Source organism: Polyodon spathula, chromosome 3 (genome assembly GCF_017654505.1).
Source record: "Polyodon spathula isolate WHYD16114869_AA chromosome 3, ASM1765450v1, whole genome shotgun sequence".
NCBI lineage: Eukaryota > Metazoa > Chordata > Actinopteri > Acipenseriformes > Polyodontidae > Polyodon > Polyodon spathula.
The window spans coordinates 86660344-86685964 of record NC_054536.1 but is presented as its reverse complement, the minus strand read 5'-3'; the positions used below and the strand labels follow the sequence as shown (position 1 = coordinate 86685964).

General features: G+C 37.9%; 2 long non-coding RNA genes across 3 annotated transcripts; both read left to right on the top strand.

Annotated features, from left to right (window-relative positions):
• Positions 1–15: 15 nt before the first annotated feature.
• LOC121308751 lies at positions 16–9171 on the top strand. The gene is made up of 3 exons (XR_005948555.1): positions 16–55; positions 7979–8047; positions 9134–9171. It is a non-coding gene; the product is annotated as an uncharacterized LOC121308751 (long non-coding RNA).
• Positions 9172–10762: 1591 nt separating this feature from the next.
• LOC121313568 lies at positions 10763–22205 on the top strand. Of its 2 annotated transcripts, XR_005950011.1 has the most exons (8): positions 10763–11517; positions 11903–12302; positions 13296–13364; positions 13770–13854; positions 13931–13966; positions 15706–15867; positions 20205–20273; positions 20533–22205. It is a non-coding gene; the product is annotated as an uncharacterized LOC121313568 (long non-coding RNA). The 2 variants fall into 2 exon arrangements; XR_005950012.1 differs by lacking the exon at positions 13931–13966.
• Positions 22206–25621: the final 3416 nt, after the last annotated feature.

Here is a 25621-nt window from a genome sequence, read left to right as displayed (position 1 = left end):
ACGTCTGCTGACAGCATGGCCAGTAGCAGCCTGGAGAATGGGATTGTAGACGGAGGTAATAAATAATAAAATAATAATGTAAAGTTAAAATATCTGCTCACTGTGTTTTCTGTAATGTTAATCCGTTTTGTTTGTTTCTTTTGTTTTGGCAAATGTGCCGTGTCCTGTGTTTTTGTGTTTGTCACAACCATTTATTTTCTGGCTGTCTGTTCATTTATTAAATGCTGAGTGAAACCATTCGCTCAGCTCCACCAAATTCCACCTCTCTCTGTCATTTATTTCCTGTTTCTTGTCTGACGTCACCCACTGCAGCCGCCTTTGTGACAATTCACTATAATCCCCTTGCGGTTCTTCTGCCGTTTCAGACTTTCCTGTAGCCACTGCCACTTTCCCAACAAGTTATATTTAAGTATCAATATGGTCACAATTAGAGCATTGCTTAAAATTGTATTCATTCTAAAACTTGTGATTTTGCAGCTGTGAGCTGTGCCTTCAATATCTACTATTAACACTTCTCTGCTGCTGGACAACTGCCCAGGCACCTTATCTGCATATTGCCTGTTCTCTGGCAACACGCCCAGAATCTTTTCTTACACTGTTTCTTTAAGTTAAACTTCTAGATTCCAGTCCTATTGCATCACCGTTTCAGGTTTAGTCCCTGACTTTTACTACAATTGCACCACCTGCAGTTTATCACTGCATCATCAGTAATCACCTGTCATACATGATTTATTAATGTCTCAGTTATCACATTAATCTAGTTATTATCACCTCTCTAGAAGCTCTGTAAAACATTAATTGTGACCAACATAAACAAAACATCTCGTATATGCGCAAATAAAACCAGTTAATACTAGTAACTTCGGTGTTTCATTAAACCAAGTGTTTTCCATTCAAAGAAAATGCTATCTCCCTGTTTAGTTCAATACAAACTAAACAATCAATATGCAGACTCCTGAAAATAAAACTTTGATTTAATTCTTCATTTTAGAAACCAAATATTATACCTGCCATTTATTCTGTGTCGATTACTTTCCTGTCAAATCTTTATTCTTAACAGATAGTTACTTGCAATTTACTTTTGCAAAATCATCTGATGCGTCAGGGTCCCAACCCTTCTTTAGTGCTTTCTTTTTGTTATCTGCGCACTTCGCGGTTAGGTACTCTCGTACTCCTGGCTGTCGCTTGTTCTCGGCAATTCACATTCAGTGGTTTTGAAACCACGCGTATCTATACTAGTCTTTCGCACTTGGTGACTTAATATACTACCTCTATGGTGGACTCGAACCACCTTTACTGTACTAGAGCGCACTCGACGTACAGCCGACCTTTTGTAGTGACAATACCTTTCAGGCACTCATCACCATCTGGTCACAAAACGAGGTACTCACTCAATACCCTCGTAACTCCTAATCCGCGTACAGTCTCACAACCCACAGGTCTAGGATTCCAGTTCACCCGCTATGCCACTTTGAAAAGGTATTGCTTACCCCAGACATCTAGTCGTCAGTCCACACACCAACAGTAGCACAACGAACAGCCTGGAATCGTACCAACTATGGCAATTTGTAGGGGTCTAGATGAAACTTGGAGACAGTCAGAGACAGTCAATCACTTCAGATCGTTGCTTCAAAAGTTTATTTTTGATGGATACATTGTGAAAAGTGTTGAATTTAAATCAAGGGAAGTAATGTTAAAACTGTACAATGCACTAGTAAGACCTCATCTTGAATATTGTGTGCAGTTCTGGTCACCTCGCTATAAAAAAGATATTGCTGCTCTAGAAAGAGTGCAAAGAAGAGCGACCAGAATTATTCCGGGCTTAAAAGGCATGTCATATGCAGACAGGCTAAAAGAATTGAATATGTTCAGTCTTGAACAAAGAAGACTACGTGGCGACCTAATTCAAGTATTCAAAATTCTAAAAGGTATTGACAGTGTCGACCCAAGGGACTTTTTCAGCCTGAAAAAAGAAACAAGGACCAGGGGTCACAAATGGAGATTAGACAAAGGGGCATTCAGAACAGAAAATAGGAGGCACTTTTTTACACAGAGAATTGTGAGGGTCTGGAATCAACTCCCCAGTAATGTTGTTGAAGCTGCCACCCTGGGATCCTTCAAGAAACTGCTTGATGAGATTCTGGGATCAATAAGCTACTAACAACCAAACGAGCAAGATGGGCCGAATGGCCTCCTCTCATTTGTAAACTTTCTTATGTTCTTATGTTCTTATTGCAGTGGTCATTGGACAACAGAGATCTTCAACAGTAACTAATATATTCTGCTGGAGTATTATATGTACATGATTTATATAGTTTCACATAAAGTCCCTTACCCCTATCAAAAGATAGCATGCAGCAAACAATGTTTTAGTAGTTACCTCCTAAATTATACTTTACTCCTTAATCAGGACCAATGGCTGTGGGGACAGGGGTTTTTATGTCCCCTACCTGTGCTCTTGTTATGTTCACTTCAGAAACTAGTTTAATACCAGTTTATGATTGTGTTTTTGGTTTGTGATAAATGCTTATTGCTCATTCTTATTTCACTTCTCTATTCCCCCAGACATCTGGCCCAACCTGTTTGTGTGCTGGAACATCCTATCCTTTCCTCCTCTTTTTACTAGCTGCGCTCTGCAGGGGTGTTTGTCCTTTTCGGTTCCTTCAACTAGCAATTACTTTTTCACACCTGAAGATTGCATGTTTGATTACCTTACACACCAAACAAATGAAAGAAGCACCAAACTTTGGTGAAAAATGTGCAAAAATGCAGAGAATCAGACTGGGTGCAAATACCTTTTCACGGTACTGTGTGTGTGTGTGTGTGTGTGTGTGTGTGTGTGTGTGTGTGTGTGTGTGTGTGTGTGTGTGTGTGTGTGTGTGTGTGTGTGTGTGTGTGTGTGTGTGTGTGTGTGTGTGTGTGTGTGTGTGTGTGTGTGTGTGTGTGTGTGTGTGTGTGTGTGTGTGTGTGTGTATATTTTTTTTTTTAAAGACAACTTGGGAAAGGGCACAATAGACTTCTCTGAAAAATCTCAAAACAGTTTAATTAGTTTTTTACTGTACATTTAAAAAATATATTAATTACAAATAGAATATTTAATAGTCGATGTACATACAGTTAAGAAACTTAAATTGAATTAGTAGTACAATTAGCCTACTGGCACAACTTTAGGACAGCACATCGACAAATCTCTTTTCTGCTATGAAGGGATCTTAATGGAAACATTTATAAATAATCACATATAACAATCCTCAGAGATTAAAAAAATGAAGCAGTGATGACAAGTAGAGCAGATGGCTTCACTGCGGTAAGTAAAATTGGAACATTCTCTAATTTCAGTCTAAAAAGTCTTACAAAGTCGTTAACACAGTCCACATTTAATTAATGGTATGGTTCTCATGACGCGTGACATCCAAGATACTGGCAAAACCCCTCCAAGTTATCATAAAATGACACCCACTGGCACTTACAAGTTTATTGTTTGAAAAAAAGGATCACGTGGATTTTTCGAAGGAATAATATTGCTACTATCATAGTGTGTTACCTCTATTTTTGTTTTAAACTTATTAGCTGTTAAACAGATTTAAAAGTATTGTTTGATATTAAGCACTTACTTACCCCTCATGAATACTGTGGTAGACTTAATGAACCCATCCCTGCTTGGACAAACTGACCTACAGTCCAAACTATGCAATAATAACAATTCTGTGATAAGTTTGTGAATCAATTACAGCTGTTTCTGTATTTGTAATTTTGTGGGTTATTGTTTCTGATTTGTATAAAATGCATTCTGAACAAATCACTAATATGAACAGGGACTGTCACCAGCTGGTTTGGAATAGCATCTGCTATACTTACTGTACATTGAGGAGAGCACAGATGCATTTCACTGATTTAATTTTGACATGTATAACTACTGTAATGGTCTTTGTCTTGTTGTTTTTGCTTATTCGGGGAGACAAAGGGGACAGAGGGTCTAGAGGATTACCTGGATTACAAGGACAAGTTAGACCAATGGGGCCTAAGGTACTTTCAAAAAAACAAGCCATTTGACTCTCCTGCTTGTTTTCCACAATGTTGGTTGTTTTTATATTTACTCCACATGTATTTGTGAAGTGTGTGGCAGGGCAAAAGCCCTGCCGAGGCACGCCTGAATGGGTTAGTGTGGGGAATAATGGGTTGGCAAGGAGGGGTTAAAGTTCTTAGTCAAAACACATAGGAATGTGGCTGGAGCTGTGAATGAATAAGTGATTAAATAATTAATGAACCGTTTGCAGTCCATTTATTCAGCTCTTGTCAGGCTCGTCGGCTCCAATTTATTTTCACATGCGCTGTTTATTTTATAGACGCTGTTTAAAATATTTATTTTCAAGTAAAACCGGATTAAAGGGCTTTGGAATGCTAAGCAACATCAGTACTGCATCTCCAGCCAAGCCCCACCCCGTGTTTACTGTATTTTTCACATGCCTCTTTATAGGTGTGCCTCTCCTGATAACTCGTTTTTATCACCAAATTCATCACTAATGCGATCCAAGTCATTATTTTATTACTATAACATCTCAAAAAGCTTTGCAAATGTCTGTGATATTCTTTGAGTGCTGGATGCGGAAGCAGCTACCTCCTTTGTTTATGTCTGCTTGTCTCTGTGTGGTGCAGCTGCTAGGGCTATTGCTCACAGGGTCCGATATCGGACTGGAAAGGGAAAATTGTAATGTCGGACCTGATCCGACATTGGACCGCAAAGGGTTAAGACTCCAGCCACAGGTGTATGAATAGGGTGGTCATGGGTGTTAGTTAAGAATGGTTAAGGTAAATGTTGGTGAAGGTCTGTGTTCCGTGCTGTGCTGTGTTCTTGTCCGTATTTATTTCACGTGGGGTTTTCGGGCCCGCTGAGTTTGCTAATCTTTTTTTTTTTTTTTTTTTTTTTTTTACTTTCCCCTTCGAGCTGGCAAAGGTCAACCTAAATTGTCTCAACTTGGACGCTAGCATCATGTGTAGCACCTTGTTCGACTCGTAATGAATAGGGCTTCAAGAAAGAAAATACCAGGAGCACCTTTTCTGCTTTATGCAATTCTCCCGTATCCTGTCACTATGCATACTGGCAACTGGCGCATCCTGAAAAAATAGGACTTGGCCTATTGTGGCAAGGTAGAGGTTACCTGCCACTGGAGACTTAAACTTCAAAGACTTTCAGGTGTGCCACACAGGAGGCTTAACTGACTCATTGACTAGTATGAGAATGCAGTAAATTGCTTCAACATGAATGGTTTGCCAATCAGTCAGTTATCTCCCAAGGCAAGCACCACACCTTATAAAAAAAAAAAAAAAAAAAAAAATTATTTCTTCTTTACATAGTTATATACTTGTCATAAGAAATAAGAGACGTGAAATTCGTAAGAAGTGAGAGACATGTCACAAGTCGTGAAATTCTAGTGACGAACCCTCGTATGGCAACTCGTATGATTTTTCTGGCCAGGTCATGGCATGAAGGGGAAATAATTTTTTTTTTAAAAATGATTAGCATTTCAGAACTCGGCGGGTCCAAAAACTCCCAGATTAGGGATGGTCGGGCAACAAAATGCCCCTTTTCTGATTTGAGTTGCCGTGGAATGACCCATACCCTTTTGTTCTGGCCCATGTACCGTTCATTTTTCTAATGTGTTTTATTCTTTGTTCTGTTTTAATGTTTTGTTATTTGTTTACTTGTAAATAAAAATGCGCCTTTTCACTTTGAAACTTGAACTTCTGTGTCCGAGTCTCCCTTCCTGATTGTAACGCTGTCCTGTCACAAAGTCCTTAAAGTTTTTTTTCATTTTTTTCATTTTTTTTCAATGGTGACACAATGTTTAATTACTTCTGGAAATATAGGTAAAACATTAGGTCATGTACTCGTTTCTCATTATCCAAGCATCTCCAGTGTCTCAGTTAAAGCGATATTGCTTCTTGCTAGTGTTGCAGTCATACCTCAAGGTACCACTTAGGGTTTAACTATATTAAAAAAAACTGGTCAGGTAATATATAACCTGATTTCTGAGGTGTGTAATGAGGTATTTGTTAATTATGTGAATGAATATTCTGCTTGTTTGTTGACATCCGCACCCAGAATTGTTTCAGGTTTCCATGAGTGATTTCTCTAAATCTTCCACTGTGAACACTTTTGTTTGAAATCCTTGCACCATGTCCAATACCCCTTTCACACACAAATACAGCTACTGAGCTGTCTCAGATGTTAAAAAATGATTTAAAATACCCATTCAAGCAGTACGAAATTGTGCAATCTATACAGGATTATAGGATTATGACAGTCAACAGATCATTCTCATGGCTACAGAAACTTCACCTCAACAAAATCTTTTATTTTTTACTTTCAATACCCTGCAATGAAAATGCATTATATTGCATATCGTGTATAATTTGAAACAACTATAGAGGTTTTGATAGGAGCACCTGTGCTATTTTAAACACCCTGATTTAATTTATAGCTATATTAATTTTCATTACCATTGTTAAACCATCTCAATTATTGTACATCATGAATATCAGACATAAAACAATTCTAGCTATACATTCCTTAAACAAAACTTTGCTTTCCTTGCCCTGGAAGATATAGTCACTACAGTACTGTACACAGAACTTGTTTCCCAAAATAGATACATTCTGCCACTCTTAAGATTAGCAAATGAAAAAAATGCAGAATTAGCAAGAACCACTGAGCTCTATAGAATGCCAGTAGTACTAGCAACATGTTTTACAGTTCCATAGAGACTATACTAGTATGATCTTCTGCTTTATCTGTCTCTCTATCATATTGTGCGGTTGTGTTTTAACTACTCCCATCTTATTAAACAATTATGAAAAAATATAACAAATTACACAAAACAGAAGTAGCGTCACTAGGGACTACTGTGCTCATTCTGTGTCACTGTCAAAAAACATTTGTAATTTTTGAGTGACGAGCGACAGCAAAAATACTGACCGCATTACAATAAAATATACCATTTATTTTTAATATAGCCCTTCATAAACTAATGTAGGCACTGAATCAGAGACATCACATTTTTTTCCCCCAGAGGCATGTGTTTAAAACAAAATTAAATATGTATATACAGTATATTAAGGATGTATGCATTCTTGTTATAAACAAGATAACTCATTAAAGGTCATGACATATGGCATTTTTATGTTATTGCCACATCTAACCTTGACAGATATACAGTATGTATTTATCTGTCTGGAGAAAACACTCACACAAGTGCACCTTTTTTTAACCCTGTCACATCATTTACGCCAAGTCCTAAGTGGCACAAAGTTAAGCATGTGCAAGTAATGGAGCGATTAGATGCTTACTTCAGTACTTATCATTATTTATATGTAATCAGGAGCTCCTCACAGGTCAATGAGATGCTAATGATCTCTTTGCGTATTCCCTGGAGCGTCTTGCTGCGGAGGGGTAAAGTTGCCCTTACGAATTTGTGCATGCACATTTTGAAATGCACTGGGCATTTCCCTTTTGGACATATGTCACAATTTTACGCATGCGCAAAACATTTTTGAGCACGCGCAACTTGATATTTGCTCATGCACAACTCTTAGTACACAGGTCCCCTAGACTCATAAATATAGAATCTTTAATTAAATATATTATACAAAACAATTTCTGCTGTTTTCTCTGCAACGTACTGCTAAATTAACGCACAAAAAAAGTTATGCAATATATTTGGTCTTTTGTGTGTTTCAAAAGCATATTTGTTTTCCATGTTATAATGGCCAGAATAAAATGGTTCTGGTTCAAATTTTAGAATAAATTTGGTAAGATAAATAGAAATGTAAAATTGTAAAATTAAAAAAAGAGTAAATATTTAACCAAAATGAGTCCTACTGGTGTTTGTATTTATATAAAGTCTTAAAATGTCATAACTGGTTTTCAGTATATTGATCATAAATTTTTACATAGGGATATGTGTTTTTCTCATTTTAGGGTGTGACATGAAGTACTGGCAAAATTGGTATGACAAGCCCACCTGGTCGGGGAATTCAAGGGCCAAAAGTATGTGATTCTGTAATTTTATTATTATTTTTTTTTTTATGATTTCTGTCTATACTCACCTGTTGCAAGCACATATACAGTGCCTATAGAAAGTTTACACCCCCTTTCAAAATTTTCACTTTTTGTTGCCTTATAGCCTGGAATTAAAATGCATCCTACCCCACAAATTCCAAGTGAAAAAATATTCTTATAAATTTTTTTTTTATCTATACATCCTACCCGACAACTTCCAAGTGAAAAAATATTCTAGAAATTTGTAGAAAATTAATTAAAAATACAAAACCCCCCCCCCCCCCCCCACCCCCCTTGTAATAGCAATCCTAAATTAGCTCAGGTGTAACCAATCACCTTCAAAATCACACACCAAGTTAAGTTGCCTCCACATGTGTTAAATTGTAGTGATTCACATAATTTCAGGATAAATTCAGCAGTTCCTGTAGGTTCCCGCTGCTGGGTAGTGCATTTCAAAGCAAAGACTCAACCGTGAGCACCAAGGCACTTTCAAAAGAACTCCAGGACAAAGTTTATGAAAGGCACAGATCAGGGAATGTGTATAAAAAAAATATCAAAGGCCTTGAATATCTCTTGTAGCACGGTCAAGAGGATGATTAACAAGTGCAAGGTGTATGGCACCACCAACACCCTGCCTAGATCACACCGTCCCTCCAAACTGGATGACCGAGCAAGGAAGGAGACTGATCAGAGAGGCTACCAAGAGGCCAATGGCAATTTTACAAGAGCTACAGGCTTTTATGGCCAAGACTGGTCAAAGTGTGCATGGGACAACAATATCCCAAGCACTCCATAAATCTGGCCTGTATGGTAGGGTGGCAGGAAGGAAGCCGTTACTCAAGAAAGTCCACCTTGAATCCATGTTTTGAAGTATGCATAAAACATACTCAGGAGATTCTGTTGCCATGTGGCAAAAGTTTTGTGGTCTGATGAAACTAAAATTGAACTTTTTGGCCTAAATGCAAAGCTTTGTTTGGTGAAAACCCAACACAGCGTATCACCCAAAGAACACCATCCCTACTGTGAAGCATGGTGGTGGCAGCATCATGTTATGAGGATGTTTCTCATCGGCAGGGACTGGGGCACTTGTCAGGATAAAAGGGAAAATGAATGGAGCAAAGTACAGAGAAGTCCTTGAGGAAAACCTGCTGCCCTCTGCAAGAAATCTGAAACTGGTACAGAAGTTCACCTTTCAGCATGACAACAACCCAAAGCACACAGCCAAAGCTACACTGGAGTGGCTAAGGAACAAAAAGGTAAATGTCCTTGAGTGGCCCAGTCAGAGCCCTGACCTAAATCCAATTGAAAATTTGTGGCATTACTTGAAGATTGTTGTCCATCAACGCTCCCCAAGGAACTTGACAGAGCTTGAACAGTTTTGTAAAGAAGAATGGTCAAATACAACCAAATCTAGGTGTGCAAAGTTGGTAGAGACCTATCCCAACAGACTCACAGCTGTAATTGCTGCCAAATGTGCTTCAACAAAGTATTAACTCAAAGTATTTTTCTCAATAAAAACTTTCACCCCTTAACAGTGTGGAGTATGGCGTGTAGATAAGTGGAAAAAAAATTTAAATCGATTTTTATTTATTTATCCAATACATTTAAAAAAAACATGTTTTGCCAGACAAAACATTTATTTTCTATTGTAGTACCTTTTACCTGAGCGAAATGTTGCTGAAATGACTGACTTTAAAGCAGGGGTACTCAATTCCATTCTCTGGTGGGCCAGGTAAGGCAATGTCTAAACCTTTTTTGGGGGGTTGTTTAAATGGTCATGAAAAGGTGACTATCGAATCGTACTTTACATACAGTAAGAACTTTGCAACACTACACTGGCACCAATCAAGTGGTACAGGTCAGAAATAACTACTTATAATGATACAATGTCTGATCGCCATTTAATAATAAAAATAGAAAGCAAAATTTGGTTTTCCTGATATTTTTCTGACAATATTCAAACGACATCTTGTAAATAAATAATTATACAAATCCTACTGTAATGCTATTAAAACAGCATGTTACGCATTTTAATTTTATTAAAACTAGAAAATGTTGTGAAAATGACTGTGCAGCAAGCTTTCAGGTTAACTAATGAAAAGCATGTCAATTAGTGACATGTTCTAATTCCAAAGTAAATTAAAAGTTTCTAAATTACTTACATAGCATGACAGTAAACTGAAGGAAAATAAACTTAAGTGCATACCCATGTGTCATCTTTGACAGACATAGGTACATTTCTTACTGTTGCCAAACAGGTTTTTTTAAACACAAATAAAAGATCTTTGACAGGCTTTGTTTCTTCTGCCAAATTCCTGTGCCTGAATGCTTACTGGTGGCAACATGAATGATAAAGTAAATATAGACATAAGCACTTAAGTTTTTCATGTATTTCTATAATAAAGCCAAACTGTTTCTAATTTTAAAACACACAGCAAACCCCTTTCAACTTCTCAAGCCATTCTATAATAAACTGGAGACAAAAATGTTATGTTTTGCAAGATAAAAAAAAACTCTGTCACTAGGTCAAATATAATAGGTTAATCAATAATATAACTTAATGCAATACCTAAGCTAAAGTACATTGCTAACATATTTAAATTAAATCAATACAAAAACTATTTCTATTTTTTAATAAACTCTTCAAGAAATAAATGTGGAAAAGGGGGAGTTGCACAAAGAAAAAAAAACCCACTGGTTTGGTTTATTAGTCTCCTCATAACAGAAAATAGGTTCACAACAAAACAAAAACATTGATCGCTATACGTAACATTTCTCTTGCTGGTTTGGCCAGTGTCTGTAAGCATTTTCGAGTGATGTGCATTACCTGCACCTGTATCCCCCTATTCTGACACTCTTGCCAAATCTGAAGCACCACTTTGTTGATGTTGTGTTAATACCACACTGAAAACTGCTTGTTAGAGATACAAATGCCCTGTAGACGGTGGTGATATTACAATCTTGTGTTTTCAGCAATTTCAGCTTTTGTAATGAAGGACAGCTGACACTCCACAGACCTAAAGGAAGGATTTAGCCAGCCAATTAAGGAAGCCTGCTTTATAGCGTTTCTAAACATATATACACATACTTGCTGTATCTCATACACCACAATGTAACAACGTGCATCTCATACACCACAATGTAACAACGTGCATCTCATACACCACAATGTAACAACGTGCATCTCATACACCACAATGTAACAACGTGCATCTCATACACCACAATGTAACAATGCTGCTTCTCCTGATAACCTAGTCACACAAGTTATTTATGTTATTTTTGTTTGTCTCCCTCTGAAATTTTTTTTTAAACTAAAAAACAATTTTGTTGAACCTGTCAATGGAAAATGTGTCTCTTCTTATGTTCCTGTAAACCCACCTTTTCTAGGCACTGCCTGGATTACTGGGGCTTCAGGAGAAGCAGCCCGTGAAGGAAAAGGGCTGCCTGGTTCCAAGGTGAATTAGCTGAGATCTATCTTTTGATTTATGACATTTTGAAGGTTGTATTTTATTTATTTTTATTTGAAGTCTGAAGTCATTTCAGGGTTTTTTTTTTTTTTTTTTTTTTTTTTTTAGAGCTTCCTCAGGAAAGGACAAGATTTCTTATAAAAATAGGTTATTGCAGCAGAAAATGAATCAAGAATAACCTCTGTGGCACAGATCTACAATGTTTTTGATGGCCCTATGTCTTGAGCTGCGTAATTTACAGTTAAAATAAACCTGCAAACTGTACTGTAGGTTAATGCTTCAGTTCCATTATCAATGGTTGACTGCATAGTTGATATACTGGCCCAGTGTCAACTCATACCTTCAGTTTAATATTCCCGTGTTGTTGTTTCAGGGAGACCAAGGCTTACAGGACTTCTCAGGACCAGCTGGCCTCCTTGGAATTGGAGTCGTCGGACCTAAGTTTTGAAACAATTAAGATGATCACAGTTACTTCTTGCTGTTAATAATGGGGGATTATATGTTTTCTAGTGATGTGTGTTGTAGAGTTATTGTGCTTTCTGCATGCATTATGCATACAAAGATTAATGCTTTGAGCACATTATGCTACAGTCAGTCCTCGTATTGCTCACAGAAAAGACCATTTGCATGAAGCACTGAGGGTCAAGGACTAGTTCCTGTTAAAATGTTGGTATGCTAATTATTTTTTTTCTTTTCTTATTCAGGGATCTGTTGGTGAAGCTGGTTCACCAGGTCCTCCAGGTTTACCTGGAGAGGGTATACAAGGACCCAAGGTAACAACTGTTAAAGTTGCTTTGCTTTTTAAGTTTGAGTTTAAGTTTGTCACTCTTACTATTAAGTATTCCAGTAAAGGCATCATATATGTGAAAATGAACCATTCTGTTTTCCATTATTCAAAAGTTGAAAAACAAACAGCATTAAACAAACTGGTTTCTTGTTCATTTTTCATTATTCAAAAGCTGAAAAATGGGAAAACTTACCATTTTTTTTTCTTTTTCAAAAAATGAACAATGAACTTGGATCTAACTTCAGCCTCCTGTGTACTTATATGTTAGATCCAATTTATATTATTATTAGTATTATTATTATAATACACATCCAGTTGCACTTTTAATTTGCTTGCTGTTTTTGTAAAGTAAAAGTTAGTGAAATTCTGATTTGTAGTTGTGATTTATCATTCATCAGCGATCTGACTGGACTTGCCTGTGGTTTCACTATAATGCCAGTTGATTTATGTTCGATTTCACTGAGGTCAGCTGTGACTTGTGTCTGACAGTTCTTGGTGCGAACCCGGGCAAGCTGACTGGTACCCCTGATCTTGCCCTGAAGCAAAACATTAAACGTAATAGTGCATTTACAGATTGAAAGCTTTTTTTTCTTATCCAAGTAATACAATAAGGGATTAGCTTACATACATGACAGCTTTGATCATCTGACCTGAAGGCTGGGGTTCCATCCACACTTTCCACCTCTGTGATATTGAAGGTGACATAGGTCTCAGGTGTTCCTTTCCTTGATGTTAAAGTTGATAATTTAACGTTTTTCAGTGTTTGTGTGTTTTGGCCATACTTTTCCCATGATTATACTATGTATTTTACCATAGTTTACCCTGGTCTGTTATGTTTTTTAATATGCTTTACCATACCTCTCTGGACTTTACAATGCTTGCCTATGCTTTAAGATGCTTTCACTGTGTTTTAATACCATTCACTATTCTCTTACTGTCAGAAACCTATAAGGGGTATGTTCTTGTTTTTCGTTCATAGGGAGAGCCAGGATTTCAGGGAGTGCCTGGGCCAAGGGGCCCACCAGGTGAAGGCTTCCCAGGAGAGAAGGTGTGTTTTATATATTGGGAGAACGCTTATGGGGTTTACAGTATCGTAAGGTGTCTGTAAAGAGGTTTTACTGTATTGTTTTTCTGATTATAAAGTCACATGGACAAACATTGCCTTATTTAACCCTTTATGTTATTTAACTGTGGATTAAAAGTGGCCTTATTAATGACTATGTCTTGTGACTTTATCATATACACAGTGCTATCAACTTCATGGTCATGTCTCCCTTGCAATTCGATTCTAAAATAAAGATTTAACAAGATACCATAACCAACATTAAGATGCTAATGTGAGTCAATACATAAGGTCTGAAAAGAGAAAATTGGATTGGAGTGAAGTTTTAAATTGGGTGCAAATTATCTTATTCCTAAGCACCATGCAGACACATTCATGATTTTTTGACAGATTTACTTGCTTAGAATGGCAGGGGGACTGTGGATTTTCAGGAGATCGAGGGAGGCAGGTGAACAAAGGAGAATTTGGAGAACCAGTAAGTTGTTATATATTGCAGAAATATATTAGTACTATAAAGGAAATAATAATAAAGTCAGTAAAATGTTTTGTAGGGGAATCCTGGACAGAAAGGAGAACTTGGCCTTACTGTAAGTACAGTTTGAGTCATTGTAATCAGACCAAAAAAAAATTGCTTTTGTAAAACTGTTTTAAATAAACAAATTCAATGAAAGGTGTTGCCAGTATATTTCAGTTGTATTTCCATCCTGTTCCTTTTTTAATTTAAATAGAAGAAATTGTCAAAATAATCAGAGAAATCTATGGTAAGATGATTGTATTTTACATTCATACTAAATCTTTTGCATGTGATTGCACCTATTTATTTATTTATTTATTATAAATACAGGGATGCCAGGATATTTACTAATTAAGGACAAAACAGGCAATAAATGCCCTACCACAGGCATTCTGCATTCATCTGTCCCAATAGTTGTACTGAATGACTGTAAAAATAAAATGACTGTGAAAACCCATTTTAGAGCCCTGACCACCCTTAGTACTATTCAGTGATGTCAATATGAGAATGAGTCAAATAAAAGGGTTAGAGGACAGCAATTGAGTTAGAAACAAGACTTATTTTTCTGTAAGTCAATTGTTTGTAGGACTATATATATGAACTGGTGTTTGTGATTGAGAGTTCGGAAAGCATTGGACCAGAAAACTTTGATGTTGTCAAAGACTTTGTCAGAGTCCTGGTAGACAGAGTTTCTGTGAGTCGAGAAGGCACTCGTATTGGCGTTGTGCTCTACAGCCATATTAAAGTTGTGGTCAACCTCCAGCAGCACTCAAACCAAGACAATGCAAAGGCAGCGGTTCACTCCATGACATATCTCGGGGTGATCAACTACACAGGCAGTGCCATAAAGAGAGCTAACCAGATCTTCCAGGCCAGGGGTTAGGAAAGTGGCAATAGTCATAACAGATGGACAGGCAGACAGGCGTGACTCGGAGAAACTGGAGGCTGTGGTGAGGGAAGCCCATTCAGCCAGCATTGAAATGTTTGTGGTTGGAGTAGTGAACAGGAGTGACCCCTTTTATCTCGACTTCAAAAATGAAATGAATATGATTGCCTCGGATCCAGATGAGGAGCATATTTATCTGATTGATGACTTCATGACACTTCCAGGTAGGTTTAAAATGTATCTTATGAGTCCCTTGAAGATCCTTCATAATTAATAGTTTGGATTTAAAGTACTTTAATACTCAGAGATCAGTAATTTTGAGTAATCAAGTATGCATACAACCAAATAATAAATGTTAAATACTGAACACAATATTTGCCTTATTTAGTTTTTATCTAAATACATTTAAAAAGTTGCCCATTTACAAACAATATTGTATTACAGTAAGTTATACACCAAACATAACTGAAGAACAACATTGTTGATTTAAACTGATCTCCTACCGCTGATTGATTTAGCTGACAGCTAGCTACCATGCCTGGAGCATTTTAAATTGACAGGATCGAAGTTGGAAATAATTGCTCATTAAAGAAACTATTGCATGAAGGCAGAATTTGTTAACTGTTCTAAAATAGATTCCGTTATTCTCAAATAAAGTACAATGACAGTAAATAAAGAGTGCGAGTACTGATTTTTGTTTCTATTACTCAAATAACGCAGTGCTAATTATGGAAAGTAACAAGAGGAAGAAGATAGATGTTCGTTAAACTGCGTTTTTTTCAACTAGGACCAAATGCCAATTGCAAACATAAACTGTCTTGGGGATTTCTGTTTCCAGAAAGCTTTGGTCAAATTCTACAACATGATTGAAGTTATCCTTAGTGAGTAGTCATGTCTAACTCTTGATTTCTGTACATAACTTGCAGGACTTGAGAGCAAACTACTCAGCAGAATCTGTGAAAGTGAAGATGGCGTCCTGTTTAGTCCAATCCTTAACTCTGTATTGCCACCTGGTATTGCCACCACTTCAGACCTTGTCAAAGAGAAACTGAAAAGATCAGACAAATTACAGTATGCTGTCTAGAGAGGTAAATAAATCAAATATTCAGTACATCCATGGCAGCTTAAACCAAATACAAAAATGTTTGGCCAATGTGGTGGTGTTATTTGAAGCGAGATATTTTCAACACATTGATGGAACATTTTTTAGGTTGTACAGCGTTAGGCACTTCATGTCATTTAGAAGGCATGCGTTTTTGTTACTAAAAGATAAACTAAAAGTAATAAATGTATCAGTCTTTTATGCTGTATTCGCTGGTTATAGAACCCCTGCTGCACCTGCTGAGGGTCAGGTTAGCTGGATGGACAGTGCCCTCCTCGCCCTCCACACCCTCCTCTGCCATAGTGAAGGTGTCTGCCTACGCAGACGATGTGACTGTGTTTGTGAGTTGGGATGCAGATGTCCAAGCACTGCAGCAGACTCTAAATGAGTTCCAGAGAGCATCTTCTGCCAGAGTAAACTGGACAAAATGTGACACCTTCCTGTCGGGCAGCTGGGATGAGGGCACTGCTCCTGTCCTGCCTGAGGGGCTGGAATGGAACAGAGCAGGCATTAAAGTGCTGGGGGTGCACCTCAGAACAGAGAACTACATGAAAAAGAACTGGAAGGGTCTGTTGGACAGGATGAGGGGGCGGCTGCAGAGATGGAACGGACTGCTGGCCCAACTGTCCTTCAAGGGCCGGGTACTTGTTATTAATAATGTAGTGGCCTTTAGCATGTGGCACAAGCTGGTATGCCTGGACCCACCCCAGGGCCTGGTGAAGGACATCCAAAGAGTGCTGTTGGAGTTCTTTTGGAGTGGGAGACACAGTTTGAGGCTGGCAGTCCTGTACCTCCCTAGTGATGAGGGGGGGCAGGGGCTAGTCAGCATTTTCAGCAGGGTGGCAGCCTTCAGACTGCAGGCGGTTCAGAGACTCCTGTACACTGAGGAGGAGGCTCATTGGAAGAGGCTGGCCTGTTTCCTTCTCAATAGAGTTGGGGGGCTGTGGTTAGGAAAACGCCTGTTTTTATTTGAGAACACCAGTTTTTGTAAAGCAGGACTTCCTCCTTTTTATCAAAGTATTTCAAATGCTTGGCAGCTGGTGAGGGTGGAAAGGGATGTGGAGTCCTTGACAGGGCAGGACCAGTTTGAGGAGCCCCTATTTTTTAATCCACTCTTTCCAGTTAAGTTCCTCCAGTTTATGACGCTCTGTGCCAGTTTTTTTAAAAGCAGGTGTAACCAGGATGGTCCACCTGTTAAACCTTGAGCTCTCCTGCTGGCTAACTGCCTCCCAGCTAACTGTACAGCTAGGCTGGCACTCAGAGAGGCTTGCAGAAAGACTAATGGGTGAGTTGAGGGGCTGCCTCTCCCCGCGGCTCAAGGCAGTCCTGAGGGAGGAGCTGTCCAGAGGCACAGAGCAGAGACAGCTTTCCTTATTTCCAGGTGTATTTACCAGCAGTAGGTGATGAAGGAGAGGGGGTGGAGAGAATGGAGGGACTTTGCTTAAATTACAGAATGTGGAGGAAATTGTCTTTCACACAATGAATATCAAACATATATAAAAACTGTTTGTTAAAGCCACAGAGTATAGTAGGCTAAGGGGTCTGATAGACTCCAAGTGGAGAGCTTACTTATCTGTAGAGGAGGGGCCCAGGCCGGAGTGGAGGGTGCTGTACAAGCCGCCCCTCGCCAAGAGAGTGAGGGACCTGCAGTGGAAGATTCTACACTGCACTGTGTCCACAGGCAGGTTTCTCCGTAGAGTGGACCCCAGTATTAGTGAGCAGTGCGCTCTCTTTCATGCCTACAGTGAGTGTGAGAGGCTGCGGCCACTTTTGAATTTACTGCAGGGAATCCTGAATAATTTAGGGGTTGTTTTTAGTAAGGAGCTTTTTATTTTTGGGGTTCTGTACAGTTTTAAAATGAAAAACAGGTGTGTTCTTATTAATTTTTTAATTGGACAGGCAAAATTGGCTATTTTAAAGACAAGGAAAAATCAACTCTCTGGTTCTGGACTGACCAGTTTAGTGGTTCAGTTTATGGTTCTTGTGGTCAGCCAGATCAGAGTAGAGTCTGAGTATTTTAAACTGGTCAGTAACCTGGAGGACTTTCAGGAGAGGTGATGTGTGGGAGACACCTTGTGTGCTGTGAGTGAGGAGGGGGAGCTCCAGTTTTTGTTCTAATTTTAATTAAAATTGTTTCCAGTGTTTTTATTTTGGTTTTAATCAGTTTTTAACAGGGAAAATTGATTTTTTTTCATGATCAATTTATTGTGTTTAAAATTTGTTTTTAAGGAGAACACGATGTATTTTAGGCTTTTTTATTTCTGCTGAGGAAGTAGGAATCTTAACTTTTGTTGTGTTTTACCTTTATTTGAATTTTAATGGATTTTATTTGGAATGTTTAAATAAAGGATCTTAAAAGTATCTCTCTCTCTCTCTCTCTCTCTCTCTCTCTCTCTCTCTCTCTCTCTCTCTCTCTCTCTCTCTCTCTCTCTCTCTCTCTCTCTCTCTCTCACCCACCCACCCTGAGCATAGAGAGCTGCAGGCTTTTATCCAGATGACCATCTCCCAATTAGCAACAAATTAATCACTTAATTAATTCTGGAGATGGCCATCTTCTGACCAGGTTTTTAATATGAATGGGGCTTCCCATCCACACTATAAAGCAAATGCAAATGTGCAAATGCACATTTGCTAAATGTAACTGGTTTTGTTAATTGTTAATTATCCCCTGCACCTGGCTATCATTGTAAATTAGAGCCAGGTGCAGGGTATTTAAAGAAAGCAGCTAGTCTGTTCAGGGCTGCTGCAGTGTGGAAGGCACAGTTAATGGTGTTTTCAACTGTTACAGGAAAAAGTTACTGTGGAAAGCCTTTTTTGTGGGTTTTGTTAGTTTGGGTAACAAATAAACAGCTTAGCTGTCCTGTTTTATAGTTGAGGTTCCTGTTTGTGTGCAGTTAGTGCTCCTAAGAGCTAGGTGTTTGTTTTTGTTTTCTGTTCTGTTTATTTTGTTATATTAAAAATCTTAGCGCGCAAGTGCTTTTAAGAAACCTCCATCTCTGTGTCTGGGTCAGTACTTTAAAAGGACGAAGAACCTAAGCCGCTAGGCTCATTATATATATATATATATATATATATATATATATATATATATATATATATATATATATATATATCATACAATAAATAAATCAAAATACAAACACCAAATAATAAGCTACTCAGGGGTGGAGGGGACCCCATTCTAAAATAAACAAGTAATCAATTTGCCCTGCCCCCTTTTCATGTGCATGGCTTTCTACTGCCCTGCTACAGTCAGCTGCTAAACCAGACCTCCATTGAAATGATTCTTACCAAAACTCTATTAAAGGAAGTACATGTTATTCAGATAGATGTTGTGAGATAAAAACATCTTGTTGACAAGGTGCAAGAAAGCCAGTCATCATACAGGGGTTTGCAAATCCAGGCAGAGTGCAAATGTCAGATACAGTTTGCAGGTGCGGGAATGCAATAGTGATCGACTGAAAGGCAACGGTAATCCAGGTGCAATCTTATTTATTTTTATAATCCAAAGACTGATGACAAAACGGCAGTAAACAACAACAATGACAAACAGGCAATACAGCGGCAGTGCAAAGCAGCACTGTTTTAATCCATGGGTTGGTCCCACTCATAACACAAAACACAAACACAAGTCCACAGTTAATGTTAAAGTGCTCGTTGTGCAAATACAGTTATTCGTGAAACAAAGTGCAGTGTAGTCTGGGTAGTGCTGGCCTCTGACAACAGCTTTGGATCGTGTTACCTGTCTAAATAACAACAAACAGTATATTTAATAACCACAGAACAAACAAAACACATGTCTTCCCTTCCGGTTCAGCTAAACCATAACAAGGAACAAATCACTTTGCTACACCCCCTTTTGTACCGTCAATCACAACCCCTTGGTTAACTAGTGCAACCGCTCCTCCAATCCACGGCTACCACGTTGTTTCCCTTCCGGGTCGATTATTTAGTGTATTGTATCTCCGCCCCCTTTCTAGATGACTAACTTCCTTCTAACCTTGGCCATCAAGTCCAGGTCACTCTGTTCCCTTTACACAACGCCCTCACAGGTCGGGAGAGAGATTTATCACTAAGAATCTTTCTGTCTCTGTCACAAGATCCTACCAGAGTTTTTGTACACCGTGTTGTTTGTGCTCCATGAACTGCCATTGCTGGTAGTGTCACGTGAGCTGTTTAGTGTGTTGACTTGATATGTAAATAAATCCTGTTTGCCTGCAGGGTGTATCAACTTCAATCTTGTATATGTTCTCCTTGATGTATGAGTTTGAAACTTATAGCTCTGTATGACTGGAGACAGCAATTGTTTATTTATTTTCACAGCCAGGCCCACCAGGTGAATCAGGCACTCCACCAGGACCCCAGTGGACCAAGATTGTGGACCGATTTCAGGTAATCGGATCATTTCAGGCCACAAATTTCCAAGAACAGGTGCGCCTCTGGAAAGAAGACTGTCACACAGTATTTTACAAATGTTTGTACACATTTAGCTTTAAATGTGTTCAATATTAACATTTTCACTCCCTTGCAAAAAAAGAGAAATCAAGGGTCAGATGAAACAAACAAAACATATATATTTTTATTTTTTTTTATTTTTTACGAACTGGCTTAAATTCTACTTACAGATGTGTTTTATTTTTTTTACTTTCAGACCTAAGATGTGAAGAGATTTTGGATCCAGAAACATGCAGGAGTATGCTGTTAAATGGTACTATGACTCCATAGCAAAAGCATATGCCCAATTCTGGTATGGAGGGTGTAATGGTAATGGTTACCAGTTTGAAACAGAGTATAATTGTAAAGACTACTGTGTTAGAGAAAAAAAAGGTAGATATTTTGTGATAGAAACTCTTGAGGCATTTTATGCCATGTGACTGCCATGATATTTTAAAGCTAGTAATCCCAGATTTAGCAGGGTGTGTAATTGTCATGTTGATAGGCCTGTAATTTAAAAAGGTTGTTATAATTGTGTGTTTTTTTAAGTAGAAGTTATTTTGGTGACATCATGTGAAGAAAGAACTGGCTTGCAAGAAAATTTTTTAACTCCAAAATGTAAGATAATAATGCTGATAAGATCTCCCAGAACATGCTTCTCTGTCAAGTTTCACAAATATGAATGAATTAAAGACATTCTCCTGAACAAAGGTGTATGTAGCACAGCACATTCTATTATAGGATGCCATCATAAACGTTCATCTTTTCGATTACAAAGTTAAAATCCTTACGTTTTAAAAAATAAATCATACTTACTAAACTATACACTTCAGTTAACTGTAGAAACTTACACTATTGTCAATGTCTAAATTTTTTCACCCTCAATTTGAGGGAAAAACAAAACATCAAATAAGGATGCATTGACAAAGATACATGATGCATGGAGGCAGTTTGAGGTTGTCTGCTGTCACACCTGTTTTTCTCCCTTTTGTGAACTATGGTATTACTATTACAAAAAATATGTTCTAATATGATCAAGCTGGTATTGTTTGTTAGAACAAAATCTAATGACGAAACGTTGAAATTGTTAAGGCTTATCTTCAATAATTTGAGATTGTTGCTGTTTGTGTACTTGGGCAGTCACGTCTTTTGTTTTTTGAAAGTGTCCCTCTAGTTTTCAGTGGCAAATTTAATTTCTGTGTGTGTTCTTTTTCTTTTTTTTTTCAATTATTTTGTATTCATTTTCCAATTTTCTCCCAATTTTTGGAATGTCCAATTATTATTCAACCTGGCTCAACACTGCAACCCCTGAACTAACTTGGGAGAGATTGCACTCCCACTCACTTCCTCCAAAACAAGTGCCATTGGCTGACTGCTTTTTTTCATTCTGCAAGCCTGCCGTGCAGCCACAACCAGAACTTACAGCATTGGAGAACCATGCGGTTCTGAATTGTGTACAGGCCAGCCTGCAGGTGCCTGGCCAGCCACAGGGGTTGCTGGTGCATGGTAAGCCAAGGACTGCCCAGCCAACCTAACGCCTACAACCTAACTCCTATCCACAGTCAGCAGTGGCACAGCTTGGATTTGAACTAGCAATCTCCAAGCTATGTGATGTATCCTGCACTCCAGTGGAATGCCTTTACCGGATGCGCCACAAGGGAGTCCCCATGTTTTTTCTTTTGAAGTGGACGATTAAAATAATGTGAAATTCTGAAAATAGATATTTCCTGTTATTCACAAAACGTTAAGTCTCCAAAATTGATTAATCTGACTAAATCCAATATACTAAGGTAAATAGAACAACTATAATATAGCTATAAGTCGTCAACTATGGGGCAGTTGGGTTTTCACAAATATTTTTCTGAACAGGATATAAGTATTTGTTTCTGTCATGAGCTTGTTATCTTTCTTCAATAAACAAAATAACAATGTATTTCCCTGTGTCAATACTGTCTTGAGTGGTAGAATATGTAAATATTCAGCAATCCCTAAAAAAAACACCTGCATTCTTTGACTCATAGGAAAATGTGATTACCCTTCACTACATAACAAATAATAACATTCATAAAACATTCACTGAATTACATTTAAATCCTGTAAGAGAATAAGGCCTAGGTGTCAGTCGCTCTCCAACCTTTTCCAACTGTGCTGAGTTTAACATTGCAAGGAACTCATGTAACCCAAACCCCTACCCCCGTTCACAATAAATACATTCTTCACCCCACAAACGCTGCGTCCACATTCCTCAGATGACAAAAATAATTGTTAAAAGTACCAACCTTGAAATACATACAACTTCTCATTGATTAATAATTAGTAATTGAATTACGAAATGATTAGTAATATTACTATTTCCATTTTATCCACTTATGGTCTTTGTATTTACAGAAATAAAATCTGAGCCTAGCACATGTCATCAGAATGCAAGAAAATGAAGTATTGCTTTTTAAAATAAATCGCTGTATATGTGTACATGCATAATAAATTAACATCCATCATGAAACCTAATTAGGTTCAGTTGCAAAATACTTGTTGTTTTCCTGTTTAGTGGTGTTATTCAGTCAAACCAGACAAATGAGTAGACTCATTGCAAGATATCTAATTTTCTGCTTTTTTGTACATTTTTCACATTGAATTTGATCAGATCTTTTTGTGGGTTGTAATAGTATATAGAGGGAGTCTGAGAGAAAAAATGACACCAAAGTTTGGTGCTTCTTTCATTTGTTTGGTGTGTAAGGTAATCAAACATGCAATCTTCAGTTAACTCAACCCAGTTGAAAGGATAGTTAGGGTCAGCTGTTTGAATACTTTGGTTAACTGTCAGGCCTGATTTGGGCCAACCCTGCCCAATATTTGTCAGTTTATCGCTTCAGTGCGGCAGCACAACAGGAACAATTCCAGCACCCAGGATGACAGAAACATGATCTTCCCAACAGTTTAAAACACTCAATGGAAGTTAATTGCCATTGTTTTGAAATTAGCACTAATGAATGGATTTATTTAATACCTGTCGACAAATACTTTAAGGTAGTTACTCAGATAATCACAGAGCAGCACACCCCTGCTAATTAGGTCTTGAAATTGTATTTTTGAATTAAGTCTTATGTATTAGCAAACATGTATTTTTGTTGTAAAACATGATATCTTGTGCTACACTACAATTAAATAAACTGATATATATATATATATATATATATATATATATATATATATATATATATATATATATATATATGTATATGTGTGTGTGTGTGTGTGTGTGTGTGTGTGTGTGTATATATATATATATATATATATATATATATAGTAAGGTTCATTTTACTTCTTAAAAATAATAAGACAGTCTACTTCAGGTAATCTAAAATCAAAACAGTTTAATTCAGGAGCAAAGCAAATCCAAAAGAACAAAAAAAGCTGCAGATCAAAACCTGCAGGACTTGAATGTTGGTTGGCAGTAAGGCAGACGGAGACGCATAAAGACATAAATACTTTTCTGGGACAATACAGGAGCGGCTGCCCTGCTTGAGAAAAAAACTGACTCTTTGAAACAGGAGTGGCACCACTGTGTGGGTCACAATGTCCATGAGAGAGGAGACATGTCTGGCAGTATGCTAATTGGAGAAAACACAATCAAAGATGGGCATGTACGATTGAAGATATGGTAATCACTTCACAGCAAACTATTTCCATCTCTTCGAGACAATGACTGTTAGATCACCTGTGCACCTCCCAGAAACCACGTTATGCCAGTTCATACAACCCCACAATGCCACAATGAAGAATATGAAACACAACACAATCATAGATTAGTAAAGGGGAATATTACTCAGCACATGAGTAAAAATGAAAATAGATACATGTTACCTTGATGGGGATTATAAAGAACACATTGAGAAAATGAAACCAAGCAGGGGTGGTACAGAGATGGGGGCTACAGAGGCAGAAGTTGTTGTTGCTGCTGTAGATAAGAAAAACATTAGCAATTAAAAACTCAACGGCTGTTTAAAGCGGTGATATCAAACACAAAAGCTCAAGTTAGGCGAAGTAATTGGGGCAACCTTGTCAACCATCAACCAAATAGGCACAATTAGAAGGGTGAATGGGGCCCAAAATTCACACAATTGTTGCTTCTAGCATGGCTTCTTTTTTTGATCGCTCCACTTTACATTGAAATGCTCATTCCCTTATCAGCTGGGTTGTAACCAGAATAAAGATGCTGAGACACATATGTGCCCAGGAAAGTGCTCAACACAGTCTGAAGTGAGAATGAACAGAGAGAATGACAGGGAATGGGAGAGGCGTCATCACAGGCACAGACAAGTATGCTTTGGGAAGACACATGGACAACATGCAGGTAAGGCACAGGTTGATGAGGGCACGCATGGACAGACATTTAGCCCATACATACAAAAATAAGTGAAAGAGCATGAAGCAATATATTTCAAACAATGAAGATGATGAAGAAGACCAATAATGGCAGCGAGTGCAAGGGATAATGAGAATGCAAGGTAAGTGTATGGGAACTGACAGTGGATGGGGCAGGATTTGCAGATCCAGGGCTGGGGTGTTGGAACCTTTTTTTTTGGTTGTGCATTGTCAGTGTTTTTTGTTGCAGATGTGACTTTTGAGCTGATAAGGGAATGGTCACAATCCCCTTCAAAGTTGTACAAAGAGCATTTCAATGTAGAGTGATGAAAAAAAGAAGCCAAGTTAGAAGCAACAAGTGTGTGAATGTTGGGCCCCAGCACCTTTCCAATTGTGCCTATTTGCTTGATGTTTGACAAGGTTGCCCCAATTGCTTCACCTAAATTGAGCTTTTTTGTCTGATATCACCGCTTTAAAAGACTGTTGCGTTTTTCGAACTTTTACATTGACAATGTTTTTGTTACAGCTATCGCTTCTTTTTTTACTTGATCAAATAATGAATAAAGTGAGGGAAAGCTATTCAAGAATGTGTGTGGTAAATAGACAGATAGGACAAAAGAGTAAAAAATAGAGTAATATAAGAGAAATGAGAAAAGATTTGAAAGTAAAATTACGGTAGAAGGGACGTTTGGACAGTATTGAAAGTGTAAACATTGTATTGTTTTAGTTGCAAATGTACATCCATGAGTGAGTGGTGAAAACAATATGTCGATTGATAGGTATTGATATATAGATGTTTACGTAGGTACAAAACAACAATGTTATGAATGGTTTAAAAGGTACATATGCATGTCAGTGCTAAAGGGTAGTATACTGACACATTGTAATGCTGAAAAAAAAACATTTTTCTCATTGTTATAGAGGTGTTATGAACTTAGGCC